The 25,220-nt window shown below is 37.4% G+C and overlaps 2 long non-coding RNA genes across 2 annotated transcripts; both read right to left on the bottom strand.

Annotated features, from left to right (window-relative positions):
• Window positions 1–14,321: 14,321 nt before the first annotated feature.
• LOC149159821 (uncharacterized) lies at window positions 14,322–15,142 on the bottom strand. Its single transcript, XR_016261160.1, has 2 exons — window positions 14,797–15,142; window positions 14,322–14,699 (listed from the first exon to the last, which is right to left on the bottom strand). It is a non-coding gene; the product is annotated as an uncharacterized LOC149159821 (long non-coding RNA).
• Window positions 15,143–22,569: 7,427 nt separating this feature from the next.
• On the bottom strand, window positions 22,570–23,617 carry LOC149159820 (uncharacterized). Its single transcript, XR_016261159.1, has 2 exons — window positions 23,246–23,617; window positions 22,570–23,080 (listed from the first exon to the last, which is right to left on the bottom strand). It is a non-coding gene; the product is annotated as an uncharacterized LOC149159820 (long non-coding RNA).
• Between the last annotated feature and the right edge of the window lie 1,603 nt (window positions 23,618–25,220).

Below are 25,220 nucleotides of genomic sequence, written 5' to 3'. Positions count from 1 at the left end.
CAAACTGGAAGGCAAAGAATTGAAAAAGAAAGTTAATGAAGAAATATTTTGGAGAAAGGCAGTAGAGATTGTGAAGCTTGCTGAGCCACTGGTTAAGATGTTGCGGTTGGTGGATGGGGAAAGATTGGCTATGGGATTCATTTATGAGGCTATGGATCAAGCAAAAGAGCAAATAAATAGGGCATACAAGGATAAAGTGGCTAAGTATGAGCCCATTTGGGCAATCATTGATGAAAGATGGAAAAATCAACTCCATTGCCCTATACATGCAGCTAGGTATTTTTTGAACCCACAGTATCATTATAAAGCTAAGGCAACAGGAGCTTTGAAGGGGGAGGTTAGAGATGGATTGATTGACTGCATTGATTGCATGATCCCATTGGAGTGTGATCAGCTGGAGATACACCGACAGGCCACAACCTTCAGCAGTGCCTCAAGTACCTTTGGGAAGAACCTAGCAAAGATTGCAAGGGAAGTAGATGAGCCAGGTAAACAAAGATTTCAATTTTCAAATTCTTAATACTTATTTCGTTAAATCATTTATAATTTGAAAGTTGGATATAATTTGTAATTTTGTTGAGCTAACTCATTACACTCCTATGTTTTTTGCAGCACAATGGTGGGAGGCTTTTGGTAGCCATTGTCCTGAATTGCAGAGGTTTGCAATTCATATTTTGAGTCAAACTTGCAGTGCTACTGGGTGTGAGTGCAATTGGTCCATCTTTGAGAGGATTCACACAAAGAAGAGAAGCTGTTTGGATAAAAAATGGTTAAATGATATAGTCTATGTCCAATACAACCTCCGGCTCAGACGCAACCGATTGCTGAACAAAAGATCCGATTCAGATCCCATTGTGTTGGACGACATTGATCCAACATCAGGTTGGGTAGTGGAGAGTCATCCAGCAGGGTTTGATTCGGATGAGGATCTTGATTTGGATTTATAGGTGGGGGAAAACACTCGAACATAATGTTCAATTGAATGTAGACCCTGATCCACTTGTACCAGCCTCATGGCCAGCCCCAAGTCCTCCAGTTGCAAGCGCTTCTTCTGTGGAGCCACGACAGAAGCGCATATCTCATCTATCTCAGCTTGCAACTGCTGCACAGCCTGCTAGTGCTACCACTTCTACAGTTGCAGTTGGAGATGATGATGAGGAGGAGCCATGGGGCCCCCTATCTGACTCTGATGATGATCCAGAGATTGATCCACATGATCTCGGCTCCTCCGACAGTAGCCAGTAGTACTGGTCACAGTTTACTTTTGTTGTAGAGGCCATTTCTAGCCTCCTTGGTTATGTGTTTTTGTTTTGATCTCTATATCATGATCATGTATGTATTAGTATTGGACAGTGCACTAGGTTCCATTTTGATATAATGGATATATTCATGTGCCTACTTTGATCATATGTTGTCTTCTATCTATATTCTAATGATGTGTGTTTGGAAACATGGATGAAAATCTTTAAAATTATGTTTTTTTATAAAAAAAAATAAATATTTAATGTATTTTTTACAACGATCGAGTCACTGAAATCGAACAAGTCGAGTCGATACCGAGTCGGAGTCGAAGTCAGAGTCGACCCTCGGCCGAGTCAGTGTCGGAGTCGAAGTTTTAAAACATTGGCTTAGACATTTTTCCCTTTAAATAAGTTTGTATTATATTCAAGACAATGGATTGGAAAAGACTATTACATCAACATATATCATCATCAAACTCTTGTCTAGAATTCCTATCACAATTGGTGGTAATAAAATAAGGTCAATTACTTCCACGCATACATTAAAATATAAGCTTATAGGTAAATAGAGAGTAACCATATCATCTTAAAATAATGGTTGGTTGTATCTGGTGCAAGCCACGACATAAGTAAAAAGGAACCAACACAATAACCATATTTATAGAGGAATTCCATAATTCTCCATGAAGATTTACCATTCGAAAATGTATAGTATGAGAGACAACATCCTTTTATAAATGAAGAAACAAAAGAGAGATATTGAAGTTGCATCATTAAGTTTGAATACCCTTTCCCACAATTCCTAATCCTTGACCTCCAAGAAACAAGTTTGATTTCAATAAATTGATATCTCCTTGCATTTATTCATGATAGTATTGTCAACTACTTGGTTGTCTATTAACCTTTAGAATTGATTCCATCTTCTCATGTTCAATTCCATTTCATTCCCACATTCATTAAAATAGAAGCAATGTTTGTCTTCACAACTTGTAAATAGGGGTCCACTATATCCTCTATGGATTAAAGTCCTCACATAATTGCTTGATTTTTGGTGTCTTGTCCTTCAATATCCTATGCAGACATTGATTCAAAATGTAGACAATGTTGTTGCATGCCTTTACCCAAAGACACATGGGAAAATCTATGTCACGGATCACAACCTCTCCTATCTCAATAATGAATCACTTCACTGTCTCTAGTTTGTAGGATAGTGAGTTCTCTCTTAATCCGTGAATCTGTACAAAAGGCATCAAAGGCCTTGTAGTTGTACTCTCCACTTCAAAGTGAAGCACCTTTATCTTTATACATATCTAATTCTCCATAAGGCGTTTTTACTTTATGAACTTCCTGGAAAGTTCGTCTTCCTAAACTAAATATAGGTATTGCACAAGAAATCAGCGATAAAGGAAACATAGTACATACTACCTATTAATGAAGTTTAAAACATCAATCCACATAAATTTGAATTAATCAAATCAAGAATATATCTTGATCTATGCTTATTACTTGGAAAATCAATTTTTGCATGTTTGTCAAGTGCATAACCCTTGCACATTCCAATGTTCACAATCTTCTTTGTCTTGAAGTTTGGCAATCCCAACACCATATCCTTCAATATGGGAATTGCACTTTAGTGCAAGTGGCCAAAGTGTTTATGCCATCCATCACACAAATTGTCATTGCGATGCACTAAATCATCATATTTCATAAAATCAACATTTGACCAAAAAGGCCACCTTCTTGAATGGCTTTGGACAAAACTCAACCGCATTCATCTCTGCATTTTCCATGATAACATGTTGATCATCATACTCAACCATGCACTTCAAATTTGTAATGGTTGAAACTAAAAGAAGGTTCTAAGTCAAACTAGGAACATACGAAATATCATATAACACATGAACATTTGAAAGGAGATATAACCCTTTCCAATCATTAGATATATTATATCATAACCCAACTCCACTATGTGGCATCCTATTACTCTTGAAGTTTGCAAAAAGCCTTATAGTTGAAAGTCAAGGGTTTAGTTGCTCCATTGCCTACATACCACCCTACACCAAAAATGGTGTTAATGAAAAGGCATGAAACCATGGAGAAAACAGTCTCAAGCTTGTTTGTTGATTGGTCCACCCTAGTAGAAGCTTTTACACTCCTTGTAGACTGCTTCTACTATTGCTTACCTTTAGTCTTATTCTTCATGGGACACTGACATCCATAGTGTTCCATCTTATGGCACTTGAAGCATTTCACACAACTCAAGTCATTCTTTCCTTAATTCTAAGATTCACTCAATTGAGTCCTTCTTACCCTTGTTACCCATCCTAGGTCCTCTATTTTCTTACCAACTCCCCTCAACTAGGTTTCATATTTTCCCTATTAGGATATTCCAACACATAGGAAATAGTTAAGTATAACTTGGTCTAGCATAGAGTTAGGTAAAGTGTGTTTCTTTACTATGTACGTTTGTAACTTACAATCCAACAGTCACGATATGTTCTAAACATTAAGTGATCCAACGGTTCATTCTCTCCTCGATATTACCGACACTTGATTTGTGGCTTAACACCCGATTGGTTCATGATCTCTATTTAAAGAGCATGGAGGGTCATTTGTAGGGTGACCGTTCATGAGAGAAGCTTATGTAAATTTTCTTTCTTTTATTAATAAATTTCCTGAAGTGGCTGCGTTGGCTCAGGCCGTGGACTGTTTCCCTCTTTGAGGGTTTTAACCACGTCAAGAATACTGGTGTACTGATTTGTGATTTGTTTGTGAACAGTGTCCTTTGGTGTTCTATCTGAGGAACTTACCCTGTAAATTCCTACATTCCCCAGTCTTGTTGCAACTACTTGTCACCTTGTCTCCTCTTGGATGAAATTGTCCCAAAGCTTTTTAAAGATAGGTGATTTCTTACAAGCATTAACACCTTCCACAAAGACCTTCTAGGGTGAAATAAAACCATTTAGTGCTATTGATGCTAATAGCAAAGAGTCAATCTCTAAGCTTAGAGATCTTCATCAAGTAGCTTGACACCATGTCTAAGTCATTCATGTGCATGTTGATGAGCTTGATCTCTAGGAGCATCTTGCAAGAGATTTTTGACACTTTGATATCGAGACACCAATGCTTCATTCATTTCTTTAGTTGATTTACTTGTGATACGAGAGATCAAATGGTCGTTCATTAAATTTAGAATGATTTTATTTGCCTTGGCTTCCTTCTTCTCATATTTAGTAAGTTGTTTGGTATCAATGAGCATTGTAGCCTTTCATTGAAATATACTCCATAATTTAACCTCCTTCATTTGAAGCTCGCACCTCAAAGAAGTGAAGTTATACACCCCTTCTTGTTGGTCACCACTCCTTCAACATGTCTCAATAAAAAAATCAATGAAAAAAAAATCAACAACTTATTACAAGTGCATATAACCTCTCAAATACATAAATTAGTGCTCTAGACATTGGAATTCCTTAGGCATCCCACCCATAGACCCCTCACAGGTCCTAAGGTCTATCTTTAACAAGAATCACTCTAATCTCTAGAGATTTTTGGGCATCACACCCACTGAAAGACTTTGATAGCAATTCGCTCTCACAAGCAATGACCTTCTACATACATTAACACGGTGACTTCATTTGTACAAATTTGATACAATGTTAAATTTTCAATATATGATAAGAAAATCTATACTCCTTTTTTTTTCGTAAAGAAAATTCATAATTTCAAAGGAGAAATTACATGTTGTGAATGCCCAAGGGCATACGCTATAAACGTGGCTGTTTGTCCACTGTCCAAAACTAGTATATACAATAAAACCCAAAGGGTGTACTGTGCTGGTTCAAAGACCACAAATAAAGTTCAAAATTTACCCACACGGGTGTAGATGTCCATATTTACAATCTGATATATACAGAGCAAAATTTCATATAAAGTTCAAAATCAAGGTGTTGTTAATTTAGAGGCTATTGCCCCTCTGTAGTCCCCCATCTATATATGGCTTGTGAAAATAGTGATAGATCCTTGCAGGTGTATGTTTGGCGATCATCCACTCTCCTAGAGGGCGATGCGTCGCTTCTTTCGATAGCCTGTCAGCAGTTTCATTTCTTTCCCTGTAGATGTGAGAAACAGAAATCTGATCAAAGAATGTTTTGAAAAAAACAATTTCTTCCATAATATTTCTCAAAGAGTAAGCAGAACAAACAACTGAGTTGTTAAACCAATCAGTCACAATCTTTGAATCTCCATAAATTTGTATATTTCGGCAATGTTTCAGAATGGCAAAGTATAACAGATGGCGTAAAGAGATCAATTCAGCATGGTTGTTTGTGCCCAGTCCCAGACCCATACAAATCTGGAAGTAGTGTTCTTCAGATAGGTAGAAACATATGCCACCCCCACAGCCATGCTGTTGGGCAGCACCGTCAAAATAGGCCCAAGGTATTGATTTGTTTATCTGTTCCTGCCGAATGATTCTAGGTCTCTTTTGGCTATCATCATTTGGAAGTTCATCAAATGCAGCACAGATTTGCAGAGGGAGCAGGTTCTAGTTTACCGATTTATCTTCAAAGATTTTGATATTTCGCTTGAGCCATATGTACCAAGAAACAAGTAATGGAAGGTTTCTAGTTTTCTCCACAGCCGAAGTACTCCACCAGATGTCCCAAGCCGTTATAATATCGGCCCCCTGCCAGTTCATAGTCATATTTAGTGTTTGAAGGACTTGTGACCAAATGCTCCTGGTGGTCGGACAAGTGAGGAAAAGATGTTGGGTCGATTCTTCTTCTTGGAGACATAGGACACACCGAGTAGGACCCAAAAAAGCCCTCCTTTTCAGATAGGATCCAGTGGGGATCTTATTTTCTAATATGTTCCACATCAACAGTCTGGTACGTAGAGGAGCTTTTAATTTCCATAAGGTGACCCACCAGCTTCTTAAGACCTCCGGTTTTATATCTGCAATGATTATGTCATAGCCCTGTTTAGATGAGTATTGTCCAGATTTTGAGTGTGCCCAAATAAGTTCATCCTCTGCATTCTTTAATCTGACATGCGATTCTATGAGTGCCTGTAAATAGATTTGCCATGTTCTACTCCATTCATTTGGTATGTGCCAATTCTGCTCGGTCAGCCAAGCTTGTGTATGAAAAGTTGTATTATGTTGATCCCCAATCTGTCCAAGAAACTTAATGCCCCTGCTGTTTAGGTGAGTTATCAGTCCAACTGGTAGTTGATGTGAATTTCCACTGCCCACCCATGGGTCAATTCCAATTCGGACTGAGGCTCCATTGCCTATTTTCCATAGTAAGCCATCCTTGATAATGGGAGTTGAATTGAGTATGGCCCTCCAAATCACCGAAATGCCTTTCCTGTTCCAAGATGGACTTCTGATCCAGTCTATGATAGTAGACGACCAGATATATTTGTGTATAATAACCTCAGCCCAAAGACTTTTTTGCTTTAGTAATAACCAGCTCTGTTTTGCTGCCAAGGCTTGAGCAAAGGCCGGTAGTAATTTAAGTCCCCATCCTCCCCACTTCTTTGGAGTAGCAATTTTGGTCCATTTAACCCAGGCAAATGGTTTGCCCTCCTTTCTTCCATTCCAGAGGAATTTGCAATAGATTTGTTGAATTCTGTGAAGGACCCCTCTTGGAATCCAGGCGAGTGACATCCAGTAAACCGGGGTGGCTTCGAGGACTGATTTGATAAGGATTAGTCTGCCGGCCCTAGAGAGGAACCTGTGACACCAGCAGCTAATTCTCTTCTCCACTTTTGTGATGAGCCAGGTCCAATTTGCAATTTTGTATCCATCTGGTTTTAGTCTGAACCCCAGATATTTGAGCCCCTCCATCAAATTAGTAGCTTGAAATGGAAATTTTTGTATGGCTAGCTGAGATTCCTGTTGAGTACATTCAGATAGGGAAATGGTGGATTTTTCTCTATTTATCTCCATTCCCGTGGCACTACAAAATAGATTTAGAATCTCATTCAAAGTAGTGGTGTCCAGGACACTCCCATTCAAGAAAATCAAAATGTCATCTACAAATAGTAGATGTGTCAAGTAGTATTGTTCCATGATTTTTAGTCCTCGGAGGCCTCCTCTTCTTTTTTCTAAAGCAATGAGCTTGCTCAATCCTTCCATGACTAATAAGAAAAGTAGTGGTGAAAAAGGGCATCCCTGCCTTTTCCCTCTATCTATATAAAAGGATGGAGTAGCAGATCCATTAATGAGAATGGCAAAAGAAACAGTGGAGATGCACCCCATGATCTAGTTGATGAGAGCAGGGGGAAACCCCAAATGAGTGATAATCATCTTGATGTAAAGCCAATTCACTTTGTCAAAAGCCTTTGACAGATCTATTTTGAGAGTGAGTCCCTTGAGATTTTTGTGTTTAATGGAATGAAGGGCTTCCTGGGCTGTGCCAATGGCATCCTGAATATGTCTATGGTGGAGGAAAGAAAATTGCTCCTGAGAAATATGGTTAGATAATATGGGCTTGATGCGGTTGGCTATGATTTTAGAAATGATTTTGTACAGACAGTTGCAAAGGGATATGGGTTTGAAATCATTAAAAGAGGCTGGTGAATCAGTCTTAGGAATCAAGGCCAAGTAAGTGAAGTTAATGGGGGGATGGATGTGTCCAGTAATTCTGCTTTCTTCAATGACCACCAGCAGATCCTGTCCCAGCAACTCCAGGAAAGCCGAGTAGAACTCCACTGGCCAGCCATCCGGGCCAGGACTCTTGTCCTTCTTGAACCATTTAAGAGTTCCTTCCAGTTCCTCCATGGTGACCAGTTGTATCAAATCCTCAACAGCATCCGGATCCACAAATCTTGGAAAATGACCTACCAAGTTTATGATGTCCGGTAGATTGATGGTTGTCGGCGCTGTAAATTGTCTTTTGAAATGGGTATTCCCCAACCTGGCTAATTGAGGGTGTGTAGAGGCCCAACCATCTGGCTCACAGGGCAGCTGCCAAATAGTGTTGGTGGCCTTTCTACCATTTGCAAAGTTGTGGAAGAATTTAGTATTTCCATCTCCCGCTTGTAGCCAGGTGGCTCTACTTTTCAACCTCCATTGTTCTTCCTTTTCAAGTAGCATCTTTATCTTTTGGTTCTCCAGATTAATCAGATGTAGTTTTGTATCATCCGATAAGAAGCCAAGCCCCTGTTCATCCGTGAGCTGAGCAATCTGTAGTTCAATGTCTTTAAGTTGTTGTTCATCTCTCAATTTCTTCCTCCTTGACCATTCCTCTGTCATAGTCCTGAGTGTTTGAAGTCGAATAAAGAAATCCGCAGCCATTCTCTGCTCCCTGAGAGGGGGTTGTGCTCTCCAGAACTCAGTCACCAGGTTGATGAAGTCAGGATCTTTTAGGTATCCAGTAAAGAATTTGAACGGGGCACGAGGCTTTTTGGAGGGTCCAGAGATTTGAAGAAATATGGGGAGGTGATCAGAAAATCCTCCAGTACCAACCCATTGTCTATATAGGGGAATGTTACGGAGGAGATCTTCGTGGATCAAGAACCGATCCAATCTCCGACCCAGTGCAGCATCCCCCGTCCTCCTGTTATGCCAAGTGGGCAATTTCTTGTTCATAGGAACATCTACTAGTTTGTAAGTATCCAGTAGAGTGCTCATCTGATCCGAAATAGGGTCGATCTGGGAATGATGTCCCCAGGATTCTTCCATTCCCAAAGAAAAGTTTAAATCCCCCCCTATAATGGTGGTGCTTGAAACAAGATTGTGTTCCAACAAATTGTGCCAAAATTCCATTATGTTCTGATTAGGGGCATAAATGTTAATCACTTTTAACTAGTAACCGAGCTCACCCACAAAAATGTCCATTCTGATGAAACCCAATCCGCCCCAGGTGGATATATGCTTGACAGCTTTAGGGTTTATACCTATAGCTAGACCTCCGGATCTGCCGATGGCATCCATGCCCTGAAAAAACCAGCCCGGCAGGATAGAGTGGAGGGTTCTGGTAATGGTGTCAGAAGTGCCAAGGGTTTCTTGTAGGAAGAGGATGTCACAATTGGAACCAAATAAAAGCCTCTTGAGAGCCAATCTCTTTTTGGGGTTGGCTAATCCCCTGCAGTTGTAGGAGAGCCAAATCATGGGGAGACCAGGGCAGAGGGCTCAATTGCTCTAAGCGCCCTTTCAATGGTGGATTGACGGCCCCTCGCGACATCTGCCACCGCCGACTTGATGGCAGTTTTGATCATGGATGGGCGCCCTCTGGTAGGTTTAGATTTCTTGGACCGTCCAGGGGAAAGGCCCAACCCTAAATGCGGAGTCTTAGGTCGAGCTCTGGATCGGAGGTTGTAGGGATGGGATCCCGTCCCAGAAGGGGAGGAAGTGTGAGTAGGGGAAGTGGAAAAATCCCTGAGGGAAGTAGGTGTAGTGGAGAAAGTGGGGGGGGGAGGAAAGATGGAGCAAGGGATGGAGGGGAAAGAGCAATGTGCAGAGGAGGGGGAATGCAAAGATGTATGCAGAGCAGTAAACATAACATCTAAAAAAAGTACAGAGGTTATGGGGAAAGATCCATTACCCGGGAGAGAAGAAGCTTCCGCAGCTGATTTGGAGCGAGTCCGAGGAGGTGAGGTCAGAGCTTTTCGCCGGTTTTTTGCCTTCTGTGTAGCGCCCTTCGCCGCCTCAGATGGTGCCTCTCCTTGTTTCTGTTCTCCCTTGTTCAGCTCTTCAGAGGTTTGTTGCTTTGTCCCCCGCGAGTTTTCTGTAGTCACCGAAGATAGCAGTGGGCAATCCTTGTATAGGTGACCCACTTTGTGGCACCTCCTACAGCGAAATGGGACTCCTTCATAGTCCAGAAGTTGTTTGCGTGAGAAGTGTCTCCTGTGTAGAGTGATTTTTTCTTCCAGCCCTGCCCTGGTGTCAAGATGTACCAAAATCCTCGCCATAGTCATAATGCCAGTCTTTTCGTAGGACTGGTCATGCTCAAGGTAAGTCCCCAGTGCATCTCCAATACGTTTGAACACCTGAGGAGTCCAAAACTGCATTGGCAAACCGGGTAGTCTGACCCAAATAGGCCCTGCTCCAAGTTGTTCACGCTCCGGATCGAAAAGTGGATCCCATCTCTTCAACAGTACTGGAGCTAGCTCAATATGCCAGTAGCGCGATAATATCCATTCCGTGTACTCCTCCCTATGAAAGCGGAGGGCAAACCATCCTCTGGCCAAAACCCTAATTACTGGAAGTTCTTTTAGCAGAGAACCCCATATCTCCATGGTCCATTGACGCAGACGCTCCACAGTGTAGTTCCTACCTCTTACACGACCAACTAGAACTTTCCTCGCCGTGTCCATAGCATCCGCCATAGGAACGTCTTCACCAAAAGTCAGATTAATATCAGTGTCCACCGCTCTGAGGCACCAGCCCTTTTTCAGCTTGTCCGTGCGTCGGCCCGTAGGATAGTCTCTGAGCAAATTTCTGCACGGTTCCGAGGAGCTGTGCTGGGCCGATAAAGCTGGTCGAGGATTCGGAATTGGAGAGCTGAAGCATCCAGAGCGAATCGGGGAATGTGGGTTGAAACTGCACGAGCCCGGATGTATGAATGATTGTGCAGGCCGCGGAGGATTGGAAGGGCCAGCCTGAGCCAAGGAAATGGAGGGAGGGTTCATAGGCAAGGAATGCTGTGGGGGATAAGGTAGGGGATGCTGCGGGGTATATGGCAGGGGGGAGTCAAAGGTTGGAGATGCCTGAAGACTGGTGCCAAGGAGATTCAGAGTGGCCGGAGAGAGGGGGGGACATTCCAGGCCAGGTAAGTCCTCAACGTTGACAGCAGGATGTTGCCGTTTTCCGGTGGAGGGCGGGTGTAGCGGCGTCTGAACAGCAGCTGTCGTCCGAAGCGGTTTATTCTGCCAGGGGCCCATAACCGGGGCAGTTTGATGCACCCAAATCTCCTGTTCTGGCATGGGGTCCTCCTCGTAATCCACGAGGTCCTCTTCAACCATAGTAACCGACAATAATACCTGACCGCCGTATGACCAGGGGAATGTAGGCTGCTGTGTAAAAACGGAGTTGCAGAGAAAACAATGGGCAATAATCCACAGAACAACTATAATATATCCACCGACAGGCCCATTGTTAGAGGTCAAAAAACATTAAAAAATCCCTAACCGACGGTCAGACCCGCGTGGAAAACCATCCTGCAAAATCCAAACTCTTCGCTGGTGGAAAAATCTCGAAATAGTTGCCCAAAAACCCTAGGGTTCCACCATGATTAGGGTTTCGGAGCTCCGCCTGAAATTTGACCTCACTTGCGCCATACAAACTCCGTAAGCAAATCTATACTCATGGAAATAAACAGTACAATTAGGGATCTGAAAATAAAGACCACCTCTTAAAACTTTAGATCTACATGTTCTAAAACTAAGTGTGGAAATTTCAAGAGTACAAACATGGCAAAATTTGAAAGACATAAAAAAATGAATAGAAAATACTAGATCTCCATAAATCATACTTTTGGAAATTCAAATATTAAGCTAAAAGAACAACTACTAATCACATTTTCTATATCAAACTAATAAGAAAATTAAATCTGAAATATGCTTATCTCAAGCAATACACTAAACTCAAATTGTAAACTCTCTAGCCAAAATAGTGAAGCATGTATCCTTACAAAAGTTTCAATACATACAATGATCAATGGAAACTAAGACAAAGCTATTGTGCACAACTCAATTCTTTTTTATTATTCCCACCATTATTTGTGTGTGCCCACATGTAACACTATTGAAGCATGCAACATTGTTGTCTTAGTGCACATATACACTTTCACAATAGACCCAACATGACAAAAAACAACAAAGAGATCAAAACAATTCATAGAGAAGACTACATCTCTTAAATCATAATTTTGGAAATTCAAACGTCAAGTTAAAAGCACATCTACCAATCACATTTCTCTCTATCAAACTAATAAGAATATTATATTTGATATATGATTATGATATATGATTATCTCAAGCAACACCTTAAAATCTCAAGTGCAAATAGTGAAGCACCCTCCCTCTCTTTTATAAAACAAGAGAAAAATGGTTATAATGACTATGGACATATTTAGGGAAGAGGCCCCGTTGAAGAGGTCAAACCCTGATTGTGATGTGCCTTGGGAGTGTGTGCACTTATGCATGGAATATCTGACCTATAATAATTTGCCCACTAAAAAAGAATGAATGCATGCACACGTGCAAAAGAATCTCTCACCCAAGAATTACATATGAGAACTAAAGATGTTCCTCATGCATGCACCCTACTCCCTTTGGGATCTATGACCTCCTAGAATAGAATATGCATGTGACTCACATTGGGGTCAAAGCCCTCTTAAGAGAGAATGTGCATGCATCTCACATACTTCTTTCTAAACTACCATGCCTCCATAGAGCCTTCTTCTTATAGCCATTCTAATATTCTTCTTATCCCTTTTAAAAGATCCCTTCCTCTACTTAGTTAACAACTTTGGTTATGATTTTTTTTTGGTATGCTTACTAAGTTTCAATACAAATAGTAATCAATGACAACAAGGACAATGCTATTGTGCACTACTCAATTACTTTTTATTATTCCCACCATTATTTGTGTATTCCCACATAATAACACTTTTGAAGCATATAGTGATGTTGTCTTGGTGCATGTATCCACTTTCATAATGGACAAGATGAGAAAGAACATCTTCAACAAACTCAAAAGTTCATTAGATAAGTGTCACTGCTTTTGCAAGAGACAAGAGATAGCTAGTATATGCAAAAAGAAAGATAGTTTGAGATCTATAATGTGTAATTGTGAAAGTTGGTTTACTAATAAAAATAAAACTTGAGATTGTGTAAGTTTTCTTACTATTTACAAATAAAACTAGAAATACAATTAATTGAATTTATGTAACTTAAAACAAGAAATCACAAAATTTAGATTGCAAAAAACTATCATTACTATTAATAAAATGTTTAATATATTAATTACAAGATATCATTATAAAATGATAACATAAAAACACATCAAAATAAACCTATAAAAAAAGTCTCCATATTTTATCTTATTTAATATAAAACATGACCTCAATTTCAATATAAATATATAAATTACTCTAAATAAATAAATAAAATATTTTTAATGCTCAAAAGAGTTTCAGCAAGGCAATCATCCAGCCAAAGCATGTGTTACATTTATATTTTGCAACATCAAGTGCCTTTACCCTGTTTATTTTATTTATAACATATGTATATGCATGAAAGGATACATTTTTCATAAAATATTTTTAATGCTCAAGACAGTTTCAACAAGGCAAGCATGTGTTACTTTTATATTTTGCAACATCAAGTGCCTTTACCCTGTTTATTTTATTCATAACATACGTATATGCATGAAAGGATACATTTTTCCCTTGATGTAAAAATAAACTAATAAATTAAAAAGGATACAAGAAAAGGCTTAAAATTCTAAGAATCCCAAATAAACTAAATATGTAATTAAATACTATTTCCTTCTCAGGTTACATTAGCTCAAAGTGCTGGTTCCCTAACTCCTTAAACGTAATGGCGGTGCACTATAAACCAGGATGGACCAAGGGATACCCTACAATAGGAGGCTGTAACTGAAGGAACTATGTGTCCTGAAGCAACTGTAACAGTAATATTTTATGGAATGTGTAAAGCTTACCAGAAGCTTGTGTGTTGCCTTGGATCAATTGGTGTACAAAGGGTGCAAACATTTAACTTTAAACAAGGCTGTAACTTAAGGACCTATGTGTCCTGATGCAACTGTAACTCAGTAATATTTTATGGAATGCGCAAAGCTTAGCAGAAGCTTGTGCGTTGCCTTGGATCAATTGGTGTACAAAGGATGCAAACATTTAACTTTAAACAAAGCCACCAAAATGTCATAATAGATGTGGAATATGGGTAGCCAATGATCCACCATGGCTGTCTTTTTATAGAGTGTTTCTCCTGTTTTTTTAACAAATCAAAGAGTGGTTATTTTGCTGGGGGATTCTGAGTAAAAATCATACAAAATGCATTGTGAAACACACCATGGTTAACTTCAAATAAACTGCCACCAATTTAGAGTTAAATCAGTTAATAATCTCAGGTTCTTTATTAGAGGAAACATATCAAATATCCTTCAGACTGTTTATGCAGAACTGAAGAAGTTTTGTTCACTTTTTCATTCATTCATATACATATATTAGTACTAGAATATATCAAATACTTAAAATCAACCCTATAACATACTTAAATGTGTGCATACCGCAAATACAAACCCTAATTTCTGACCGAAAGAGTTTCAGGGCATTGGTTTGCTTGAAGCGGTTGGGACCGGCGCATCGTTGTTGGCTCTCGGAGCGGGCGGAGGCAACATTGCCCGCCTCTTGTCTGCCGCATCTTCGGCCTCAAAATTTTCCCTTCTTCCCCTCATCTTCCGGCCCTCAATTTCCACGATCTCGTCTGCAACGCAATTTATATTGGTCAATACCCTGTCTGAAACCATACTAAAGCTAAAACCCTGAGAAAACGGATAAATTTTGGCAGAACTTGAGTGGACCTGGTGCTGAAGAATGAGAAGCCGCAATTACTATGAAAGCAAGGATGAGAAAGAATAGCAGTGCTGCCCTTGCCCTTGCCATTGCCATCTGCAGAGGGTACCATTATAATAGAAACCAAACCAAAGTGGGTTCTGCACAGATGTAGCAAAAATTAAAGTAACATCACGGAAATTAGTAAGAAAATGTGAGGTGTTTGGCTATTGGACGGAACAGACTAATTTTCAAGTCTTTGTTTTGAATTTTTTTCAGAGATGAACCTTCCTCCACCGTGGATTCCCCACCCCAAATTAGTAAAGGTACTGGTTTTGGTTCTCACGTCGGAGCACCTTTTTTTCTAGCTTGGAATCATAAGATATAATTAGCAGTTTCGGTTGTTTTATATATAATTTTGAGAGAATATTTTTGATGGAAATGAAATCTTTTGGAATTATAAGATATAATTAGCAGTTTCGATTGTTTTATATATAATTTTACAAGCATATTTCTGATGAAGAGGAAATTTATATATAATTTTGCGAGAATATTTTTGATGGAAATGAAATCTTTTGGAATTATAAGATATAATTAGCAGTTTCGATTTTTTATATATAATTTTACAAGAATATTTCTGATGAAGAGGAAATCTTTTGGTATAGTGTGTTGTTATTGATATGTTGGATGTTTATTTATTTGGGTATTAAGTGTTTGAAGATATGAAGAGTGCTAGATTTAGTTTAAATGGAAAGAGTTAGAATTTAGCCGTTAAAGAGGGAGAATGATAAGAGTATTGATTCAATTTTTTATAAAATTATTAATAAATATAAGAAATTGAATAGAAATTAAAGGATTTAAGTTAACATGCATAAAAAATAATAAAAATATATTTAATTTGAATAGGTTGTAATGCTTTTTTCTTTCTCTTATTGTATCATATTTGTACATCTTTCAATCCTATTTTAAATTGTTCTTGAAAGAGCATGTTAGGATATTCCGACATATAGGAAATAGTTAAGTATAACTTGGTCTAGTGTAGAGTTAGGTAAAGTGTGTTTCTTTACTATGTACTTTTGTAACTTACAATCTAATTGTTACGATATGTTACAGGAAGTGATCCCACGGTTCATTTTCTCCTCAGTATTACTGACACTTGATCTATGGCTTAACACCGATTTGTCCATGATCTCTATATTTAAAGAGCATGGAGGGTCATTTGTAGGGTGACCGTTTATGAGAGAGCCTTATGTAAATTTTCTTTCTTTTACATTAATAAATTCCCTGAAGTGTCCGCATTGACACAGCACGTGGATCTGTAGCTTAACACCGATTTGTCCATGATCTATATTTAAAGAGCATGGAGGGTCATTTGTAGAGTTACCATTTATGAGAGAATCTTATGTAAATTTTCTTTCTTTTACATTAATACATTGCCTAAAGTGGCTTCATTGGAATCTTATGTAAATTTTCTTTCTTTTACATTAATACATTGCCTAAAGTGGCTTCATTGGCACAACACGTGGACTGTTTCCACGTCAATAATAGTGGTGTATTGAGCCGTGACCTAGTTGTGAGCGGTGTCCTTTGGTGTTCTGGAACTTACCATGTAAATTCTTACAATTCGATAATAGTAAAAATTGTACTTATTTGTGAGCGGTGTTGTCTGAGGAACTTACCATGTAAATTCCTACAATTTGATAATAGTAAAAATTGTATTAATTTCATGTTGATAATAGTGAAAAATATTAATTTAATTAAGTTAAGAGTGGGTAAAATTAAGTTAAATGTGAATATTTTTACTTGGAATTGATTGGATAGAAATGAAATCACTCTTTATTAATTTGGAATAAAAATACTCATAATTGAAAATATTATTATTATGATCTAATATTATATCTTAACAATTATTTTTATTAAAGCTTATTCTTTTTCTCCTTATTAATTTGATTAACTATATATTACTATTATTGGTGCTCCTATAACCAATTTATAACTAAATTTACAATATTAAATAGAATTTATAACTAATTTAGAATATCAAATAATTTTTCTGGTTACCTGTTTAACTAATCTTCAACAACTAATTCTCAACGACTAGTTTTCATCCCCTGACCCTAGGCAATGATGCATCCTTACTATTTATTCATGAAGATTGTATGATTTTTCACCTTCTCATGAGGATGAACCACATTTGGTTCAAAACTTCCACCAAATCCTAAGACTGTGATTAATCCGACCAAATCCTAAGAATGTGATTAATCCATAAGATTATTATTATTATTTTGGTAAAGTTGAATTAAAAAATATGATTAATCTCAAATACATTTATCTATAAGATTATTATTATTATTATTCTGGTAAAGTTGAATTAAAAAATAGAATTATTAATTAATCAAATGATAAAAAAATAGTAAATATTAAAATTGAATTAAATTTAAATTGAACACGAGTATACAAAATCATATATATATATAGTCGAATTTGGTGAGGTGACATCCAAGTCAACAAATGTCCATGAATCCCAAAAAATAGGGTCTAGTGATCCCTTTGAAAATCGAAAACCACCATAGTTGTTAGAAAATCGAGAGAGTTTTTTTCTAAATGGGTCCATTGTCGACAAAAGCCTCTTTCGGTTTTGAAAACTTCATTCTCATTTGTCTGGAAAGCGTGCCCGAAATTACTGTGTTGTACAGAAAAACAGAGTTTTAACTGACCATTTCTACAGAGATGCGGTGCTACTCCCGTTGTCAACGCATTTTCCTTTTTCAATTTTAAAATGATTATTTTGTTGCTTACATGGAATGTGTTAGCACATTTTAAAAATTCAAATTCAAATTTTATTTTTGGTGCTAATATTCCCCCTATCAACCAATAGTTGATAACACTGACACTCCCATTATCAACATATTCTCGTTAATCATTTATCTGCAACTGATAAACGTTGATAATTCCATTATCTGCATTCTCCTGTTTAATTACAAATCGACATTGACATTCCCGTTCTCGGCACTTTAACACTATTTTATTTACAAATCGACGCTGACACTGAAACTATCATCACTTTTAAAAATTAACAATTAAAATTGTGATAAGAATTGGCTTCATGGGGATGATGTTGATCATAGAAGGCAGCAAGAGCCCCATAAACCAAAGGCATGATCTATTGGGCGACTCCCAACTAGTGACCCTGCAACTTGTAAACTATACCACAATGCAAATGTAAATTGAAATTAAAAATCGTAACTAAACATGCTCAAAGTGTTGAGCTTATTGGCACACCAACCTATCCTAAATTGCTGAAATAACTACCCAATCAAATAATACAAAAATACAAACGAAACCAATCCAGTAGCTGCTCAAATACCGTGGTTTTTTCACTGTGCTTCAACTAAATCAAAACTAGACAGTATAGTGGCGAAGGCAACTCATGATGTAATTTGTATCCACAACGAAAAAATGGCTGAAAATTCAAACTGAAAAAACCCCCCATGTAGTCAACTACAAATGATGATCTATCTAATGAACCCCAAGGCATTGAATGATTGGATAATCATGGTTGAATTTCTCAGATTTATTCACTATGTCAAACTATCATTTCAACTGTGAATTGTCAAACTCATTCCAAAAAATAAAACACTCTTGACAACAGAGGGTAGCACTGCCTCCTCTTGACTTGGATGAAAAAGGCTTTCAAAAGATCGATTATGATATTGGGAATTATGGGATTGTATTTGAATCTCTAAGGCTTCAAGATCCTTTTTCAAGTTTCTCATCAAATGCTTCTAAGAAATGAATTTTATCCTCAAAACTACATTTGCATGACTTTAAATAAATAGATAAGAAACTTGAGAAAGTTTCAACAATTTGATCATCATCAAAATTGTCTCAATATTCCTTAAAACCTTTAATAGAAAAAAGATCTCCAACATACCTAGTCATCTTGATTCATTAGGAAACTAGATTTGCAGTTCAAGCTCTGAATTCTTCGGACAGTGGAGCCGCCATGAATTCTGGATCATTTGAAAATGGAGTCGCCAGGTGAATGGTGCACAAACCACTTTGTGTTTGGACTCTATTCACCATCATAAGTCAAATATCAATCTTTGTCGTTCTCCCAGGGATGATTTGACATGAAATTTTTGCCTACCCGACAACAACGCCAAAATGTTATCTCTTAGAGGAAACCCGACTACGGGAAAACTTCTAAGGTAATCTCTAACCTCTTCGAGGTTGAAAGTTAACCCTTCAACTTAGAGAGAGATCTCTCCCTAAAACTGATCTCTCCCTAAAACTCAACTACTCTAGATCACTGTAGTAGTAGGTTTTGCAGTTAAGTTATGTGGCCAGATTTATTAAAAAATGAAATTTGGTTGGAATATGAGAAAAATACTACCATTAGGAATGGAGTCTCTGATACAAATACATTAGTTACATGCCATACAAATTAGTCTAACAGAGGCAAGATAGTTGCAGGTTTCTTAGAAAAATCATTAATGAGAGATGGTAGGAGAAAGTAGAAGTAAACATCAAAAGACAGAGCAACCATGTGAATTTTGCAATTGACATTTAAGTTGAAAAACATATAGGAAATCTGAATAATCTGAAATAGAGAATTTACAAAGAATTCTATTTCATAACCTTTATTCAAATTAGCGAAGATTAATGGATTCAATTTTTGACTAAGAAAGAGGAAAACACCATGAGAAAACTGAAAAGAAACCTTCAACACATGAATCTTTGAAATGCTGTAATATTGCTTGCAGCAAGTTCTATTAATATCAAAATAATATACACCAGGTCTGATCTTTCAAAGTATTCCCAATCCTTCTTCATTACACAGTCCCTGTCTTTATAAAAAAGACAAACTAACTAAAAACCAGTTTCTAACAAAACTTTAATTACAAAGTCTAAAAATCACAACGTACATCTCAAATACATGCATATAGAAATTTCCAATCCTATCTGCATCTAAAGATCATGTTGTTGCTGAAGTCGTGGCAGAGACAAGGATCAACAAATCTAATTTGGTGAGGTGGCATCCAAGTCAATAAATGTCCATGAGCTTTTTCCTCACGAAATCTTGAAAAATAGGGTCCAATGATCCCTTCGAAAGTCCAAAACCATGATAGCTATTAGAACACTGAAAGAGGTTTTTCTAAATGGGTTTATTATGGAAAAAAACCTCTTTCGTTTTTGAAAAATCCATTCTAGAAAGCGTGCTCGAAATTACCGTATTGTACCGGAAAAACAAAGTTTTAACTGACCATTTTTACAGAAATGCGTTGTTACTCCCATTGTCATCGCATTTTCATTTTATAATTTTAATAATGATTATTTTGTTGTTGACGTCGAATGTGTCAATGCATTTCAAAAATTCAAATTCAAATTTTATTTTTGGTGTTGATATTCCCGCTATCGGCCAATCCCGGATAACACTAACACTCCCGTTGTCAGTGTATTCCTATTAATCATTTTTCTGTCGCTGATAAACGCTGATAACTCCATTATCAACATTCTCATATTTATTACAAATCAATGCTAACACACCTGTTGTTAGCGCTTTAGCATTGCTTTATTTACAAATCGGCGCTGACACTGAAACTGTCAGCGCTTTTAAAAATTAACAACTAAAATTGTGGTAACAAGGCCAATGAAACTTAATCCCTCTTCATAATTTGTGGCAATAGAGCTAATGCTTCATTTGAACCCCAAACCCTCCATCACTTCGACCTGTCAGAACAACGCAGGACCACCATTCTCAACCTGATCTTACATTGAAATGGCCGTTGTCCTAACATTTGGGGACTCAAAAAAAAACACAAACCCAAAAAGAGGCGAGGAATCTTGTCCTCTTGCCATGTTGGGCCTTCTAGAGGCTTACAAATTAATAAAAATTACATCCAAATTACTGAAAGTGTATCCTCTTTGCCCAGTGCCATGTTGCTACATCAAGTTTCAATACAAAGTGTAATCAATAACAATAAAAACAATGCTATTATGCACTACCCAATTCATTTTTATTATTTCCACCATTATTTGTGTTTTCCCACATAATAACATAGTGATGATGTCGTGATGATGTCTTGGTGTATGTATCCACTTTCATAATGAACAACATGAGGAAAAACAAAAGCTCATTAGATAAGTATCAAGGTGTTTACACAACGACCAAGAAATAGCTAGTATATGCAAAAAGAAGAATAGTTTGAGACCTATCATTCCAAATTACGAAAATTAATCTATTGATAAAAATAAAGCTTGGAATTGTGCAATTTTTTTACTATTTACAAATATATAATTTATTAAATTAATGTAACTTAAAACAAGACTATCACAAAATTTGAATTGCAATTTTTTTTACTATTTACAAATATATAATTAATTAAATTAATGTAACTTAAAACAAGGATACCACAAAATTTGGATTGCAAAAAAATTATCATTACCATTAATAAAATGTTTAATATATTAATTACAAGATAAATATCATTATAAAATGAGAACATAATTAATGCTTAATATTTACAAAAAAATTTCGACGAAGATCACATGAGACATCAGTTGTCGACGCGTTTCGAACCAACCAGTGTCAGGACAATGAACCACACTCAGGACGATCAACCACACTGGCAGGACCATGAACCACACTGTTTGGTTCGAAACGCGTCGACAAATGATGTCTCATGTAATCTTCGCCGAAATTTTTTTGTAAACTTGATATGGATCACAGAAGCCTAAACTCTACTAATGCTTAATATATTAATTACAAGATAAATATCATTATAAAATGAGAACATAAAAACAGATAAACATGCTTAAAAAAATGTCTCCATATTTTATCTTATTTAATATAAGACATGAACTCAATTTCAATATAAAAAATAAATTACCATATAAGTAAAATATTTTTAATGCTCAAGAGAGTTTCAACAAGGCAATCATCCAGCCAACGCATGTGTTACATATATATTTTGCAACATCAAGTGCCTTTCCCCTGTTTATTTTATTTATAACATATGTATATGCATGAAAGGATACATTTTTCCCTTGATGTAAAAAAAATAAATTAAAAAGGATATAAGAAAAAGCTTAAAATTCTAAGAATCTCAAATAAACTAAATATGTAATTAAATACTATTTCCTTCTCACGTTACAACAGTACTAATTATTAGCTCAAAGTGCTGGTTCCCTATCCCCTAAAACGTAATGGCGGTGCACTATAAACCAGGGTGGAGCAAGAGATACCCTACAGTAGGAGGCTGTAACTGAAGGAACTATGTGTCCTGATGCAACTGTAACTCAGTAATATTTTATGGAATGTGCAAAGCTTACCAGAAGTTTGTGTGTTGCCTTGGATCAATTGGTGTACAAAGGATGCAAACATTTAACTTTAAACAAAACCACAAAAATGCCATAATACATGTGGAACATGGGTAGCCAATGATCCACCATGTCTGTCTATAAACAAATCAAAGAGTGGCTATTTTGCTGGGGTATTCTGAGTAAAAATCATACAAAATGCATTGTGAAACACACCAGGGTTAACTTCAAATAAACTGCCACCAATTTAGAGTTAAATCAGCTAATAATTTCAGGTTCTTTATTGGAGGAAACATATCAAATATCCTTCAGACTGTTTTTTTCCTAAGGAAAAGAAAGCTGGTTTATATTAAATATGCCAGTACAAATGTCATCCATTTTCCTTATATATGACGTATTCCCAAAAAAAAACTCCAAGAGTCTGTGGTTCGGACATATTTTCCAGATATTGCACAGCATACAATCTGGAATGTACATATAAAAAACAAAAGCCAAAAACATATATTAATTGTACCAACAGGAGGATGAGTCTCATATAAACCAAAACCAAAAATGATGTAACAGTTTCACAATATATACACAGAAAATACTAATCCATCAGAAAAAGGAATCCAGTTCAGCTCCATGTAATCAGAAAAAGGAATCCAGTTCAGCTCCATGTAAGAACGATGGTGTTTATGCAGAACTGAAGAAGTTTTGTTCACTTTTTCATTCATTCATATACATCTGTTAGTACTAGAATATATCAAATACTTAAAATCAACCCTATAACATACTTAATTGTGTGCATACTGCAAACACAAACCCTAATTTCTGACCGATGAGAGTTTCAGGGCATTGGTTTGCTTGAAGCGGGAGGGCCCGGCGCATCGTTGTTGGCTCTCGGAGCGGGCGGAGGCAACATAGCCCGCCTCTTGACTGCCGCATCTTTGGCCTCAAAATTTTCCCGGCTTCCCCTCATCTTCCGACCCTCAATTTCCATGATCTCGTCTGCAACACAACTTATATTTGTCAATACCATTCACTTAATATAATCTATTCTGTTTTTTCCCTCTGAAAAAAAAAAAAACTTATATTTGTCAATACCCTGTCTGAAACCATACTAAAGCTAAAACCCTAAGAAATCGGATAAATTTTGGCAGAACTTGAGTGGACCTGGTGCCGAAGAATGAGAAGCCGCAATTACTATGAAAGCAAGGATGAGAAAGAATAGCAGTGCTGCCCTTGCCCTTGCCATCTGCAGAAGGTACCAGAGATGGACTCGCACGCCACATTATTTATTATTATAATGGAAACCAAACCAAAGTGGGTTCTCCACCGATGTAGCAAATTAAAATAAGATCACGGAACTTGTAAGAAAATGTGAGGTGTTTGGCTATTGGACGGAACAGAGTAATTTTCAGGTCTTTGCTTTGATTTTTTGTTTTCTCCAGAGATGAACCTTCCTCCACCATGGATTACCCACCCGAAATTAGTAAAGTTACTGGTTTCGGTTCTCACGTCGAAGCACCTTTTTTCTCGATTGGAATTATAAGATATAATTAGTACTTTCGCTCGTTATATATATAGTTTTACATGAATATTTCCAGAGTTTTTAATTTGATGTACAGGAAATTTTCTGGTATAGTGTGTTGTTATTGATACGTCCAAGTGAATACTTCGTCTATTTCAGGGACATAAAGCTTTCGGCGATGTGGAGAGTGTTAGACAGGGTTTAAATAGGAGTTTGGAATTTAGCCATTAGGGGGAGAATGATAAGATTATTGATTTTTTTCCTGATTGAAAACCGAAAAGAGAAGGAGACTTCTCAAGGCCTTTTACCTCATGATATGGAGCTTTGAGGATGATGGGATCAACTGCCAGTTGTTTTTGCTTATTATCTTGCTGTACTGCAAGGACAACAGCTCTTTGAACATGAGTTTCCTTGGCATTATTTATCTTTGACCTCAAATTATATCTTTGCTGATCTATAGTTTGTAGAATAGCTTTACCATCCCATTCTTGGCTGATTTGGTCATTGCATAATGACTTTTCATAGGCAGCTGAGGTCAAAAAGGAAGCATTGCCTTTGTCTTCCAGACAATGGATCTCATCATCTTCTTCAAACTGCTCTTCTTCCATGACTGCATTTTGAAAAGGAGCCTTCACCCTTTGGTCTTCATTAGCATCTTTGTTTCTTTGCAAAATCTGCAACTGCTCATTTGTTCTTCTATATGGATTTGGATTTGGATTTCTAGGAGCAAAGGTATTAGGCACTCTTCCTTTCCTCGGGTGCTACTCAACCTTCAATTTAGAGATTTCAGAGGCTAATGACTCGATCATTTTGGTCATTTTATCTATCTTCGGATCAGAGGATGATGACTCGCCCCTCTGTCTTCTTCTATCAACATTTCCCTTGAGCTTCTTTGCAGCCATGCTGTTTGATTCTACTTCCAAGGCTGCATCCTGCATGTTAGCCAAAGTAGCACATCACCTCTCTCTCAACAGTGGGCAAAAGTCAGAGTCAAAAGCACCGGCATACGTGAGTTTAGCAAAGGTAGTAGTAGGTTTTACTCTAGCTAGTATCTTGTTGTACATACGGTTAAACCTCTTATTAAAATCAAACAACAACTCACCATTTTCCCTCTTTAAGTTCCCAAACTCAGTGTGGTAGTAGAGGAGATCCTTCTTATCCCCCCAATGTTTTAGGATTGCATCATCTAAAGCTTCAATATCTGCTATAGGTCTTGGGGTTAGTTCTCTAAACAATTTTCTAGCCTCTCCATCTAGGCTTTGGACAAAGACTCTCATCCACACATCATCTTCACTAATGTCCAGATTATCAGCATAGCTATAGAATGACTCAAGATGTTCTTCAATAGTAACACCTTCAGTCCCAGTGAACTTAGGCCTATATTTCTGATATTCTCCAGTAGGCATGGCATTCAGAGGAGTGGGCAGTATTAGAGGTCCATACCTAGCAGCTATGATTCTTTCCATTTTGGTAGGTGCTTGTGGACCTGCCATAGTTGTGGTGGCTAAAAGAGTACTGGCAGTCTGAATGATAGAGGGCTGAGGAGTGATTGATAAGACTAAAGGAGTATGATGGATAGGAGGTGAGGTTTCCTTTAGGCTTACAACAAAAGGAGAA

The sequence above is a fragment of the Pinus tabuliformis genome, chromosome 5_2 (genome assembly GCF_031772625.1).
Source record: "Pinus tabuliformis cultivar Carrire ecotype Pingquan chromosome 5_2, CPIR1, whole genome shotgun sequence".
NCBI classification, from domain to species: Eukaryota; Viridiplantae; Streptophyta; class Pinopsida; order Pinales; family Pinaceae; genus Pinus; species Pinus tabuliformis.
Note: the sequence above shows the minus strand (reverse complement) of the source record. Positions and strands in the feature narration are given on the sequence as shown.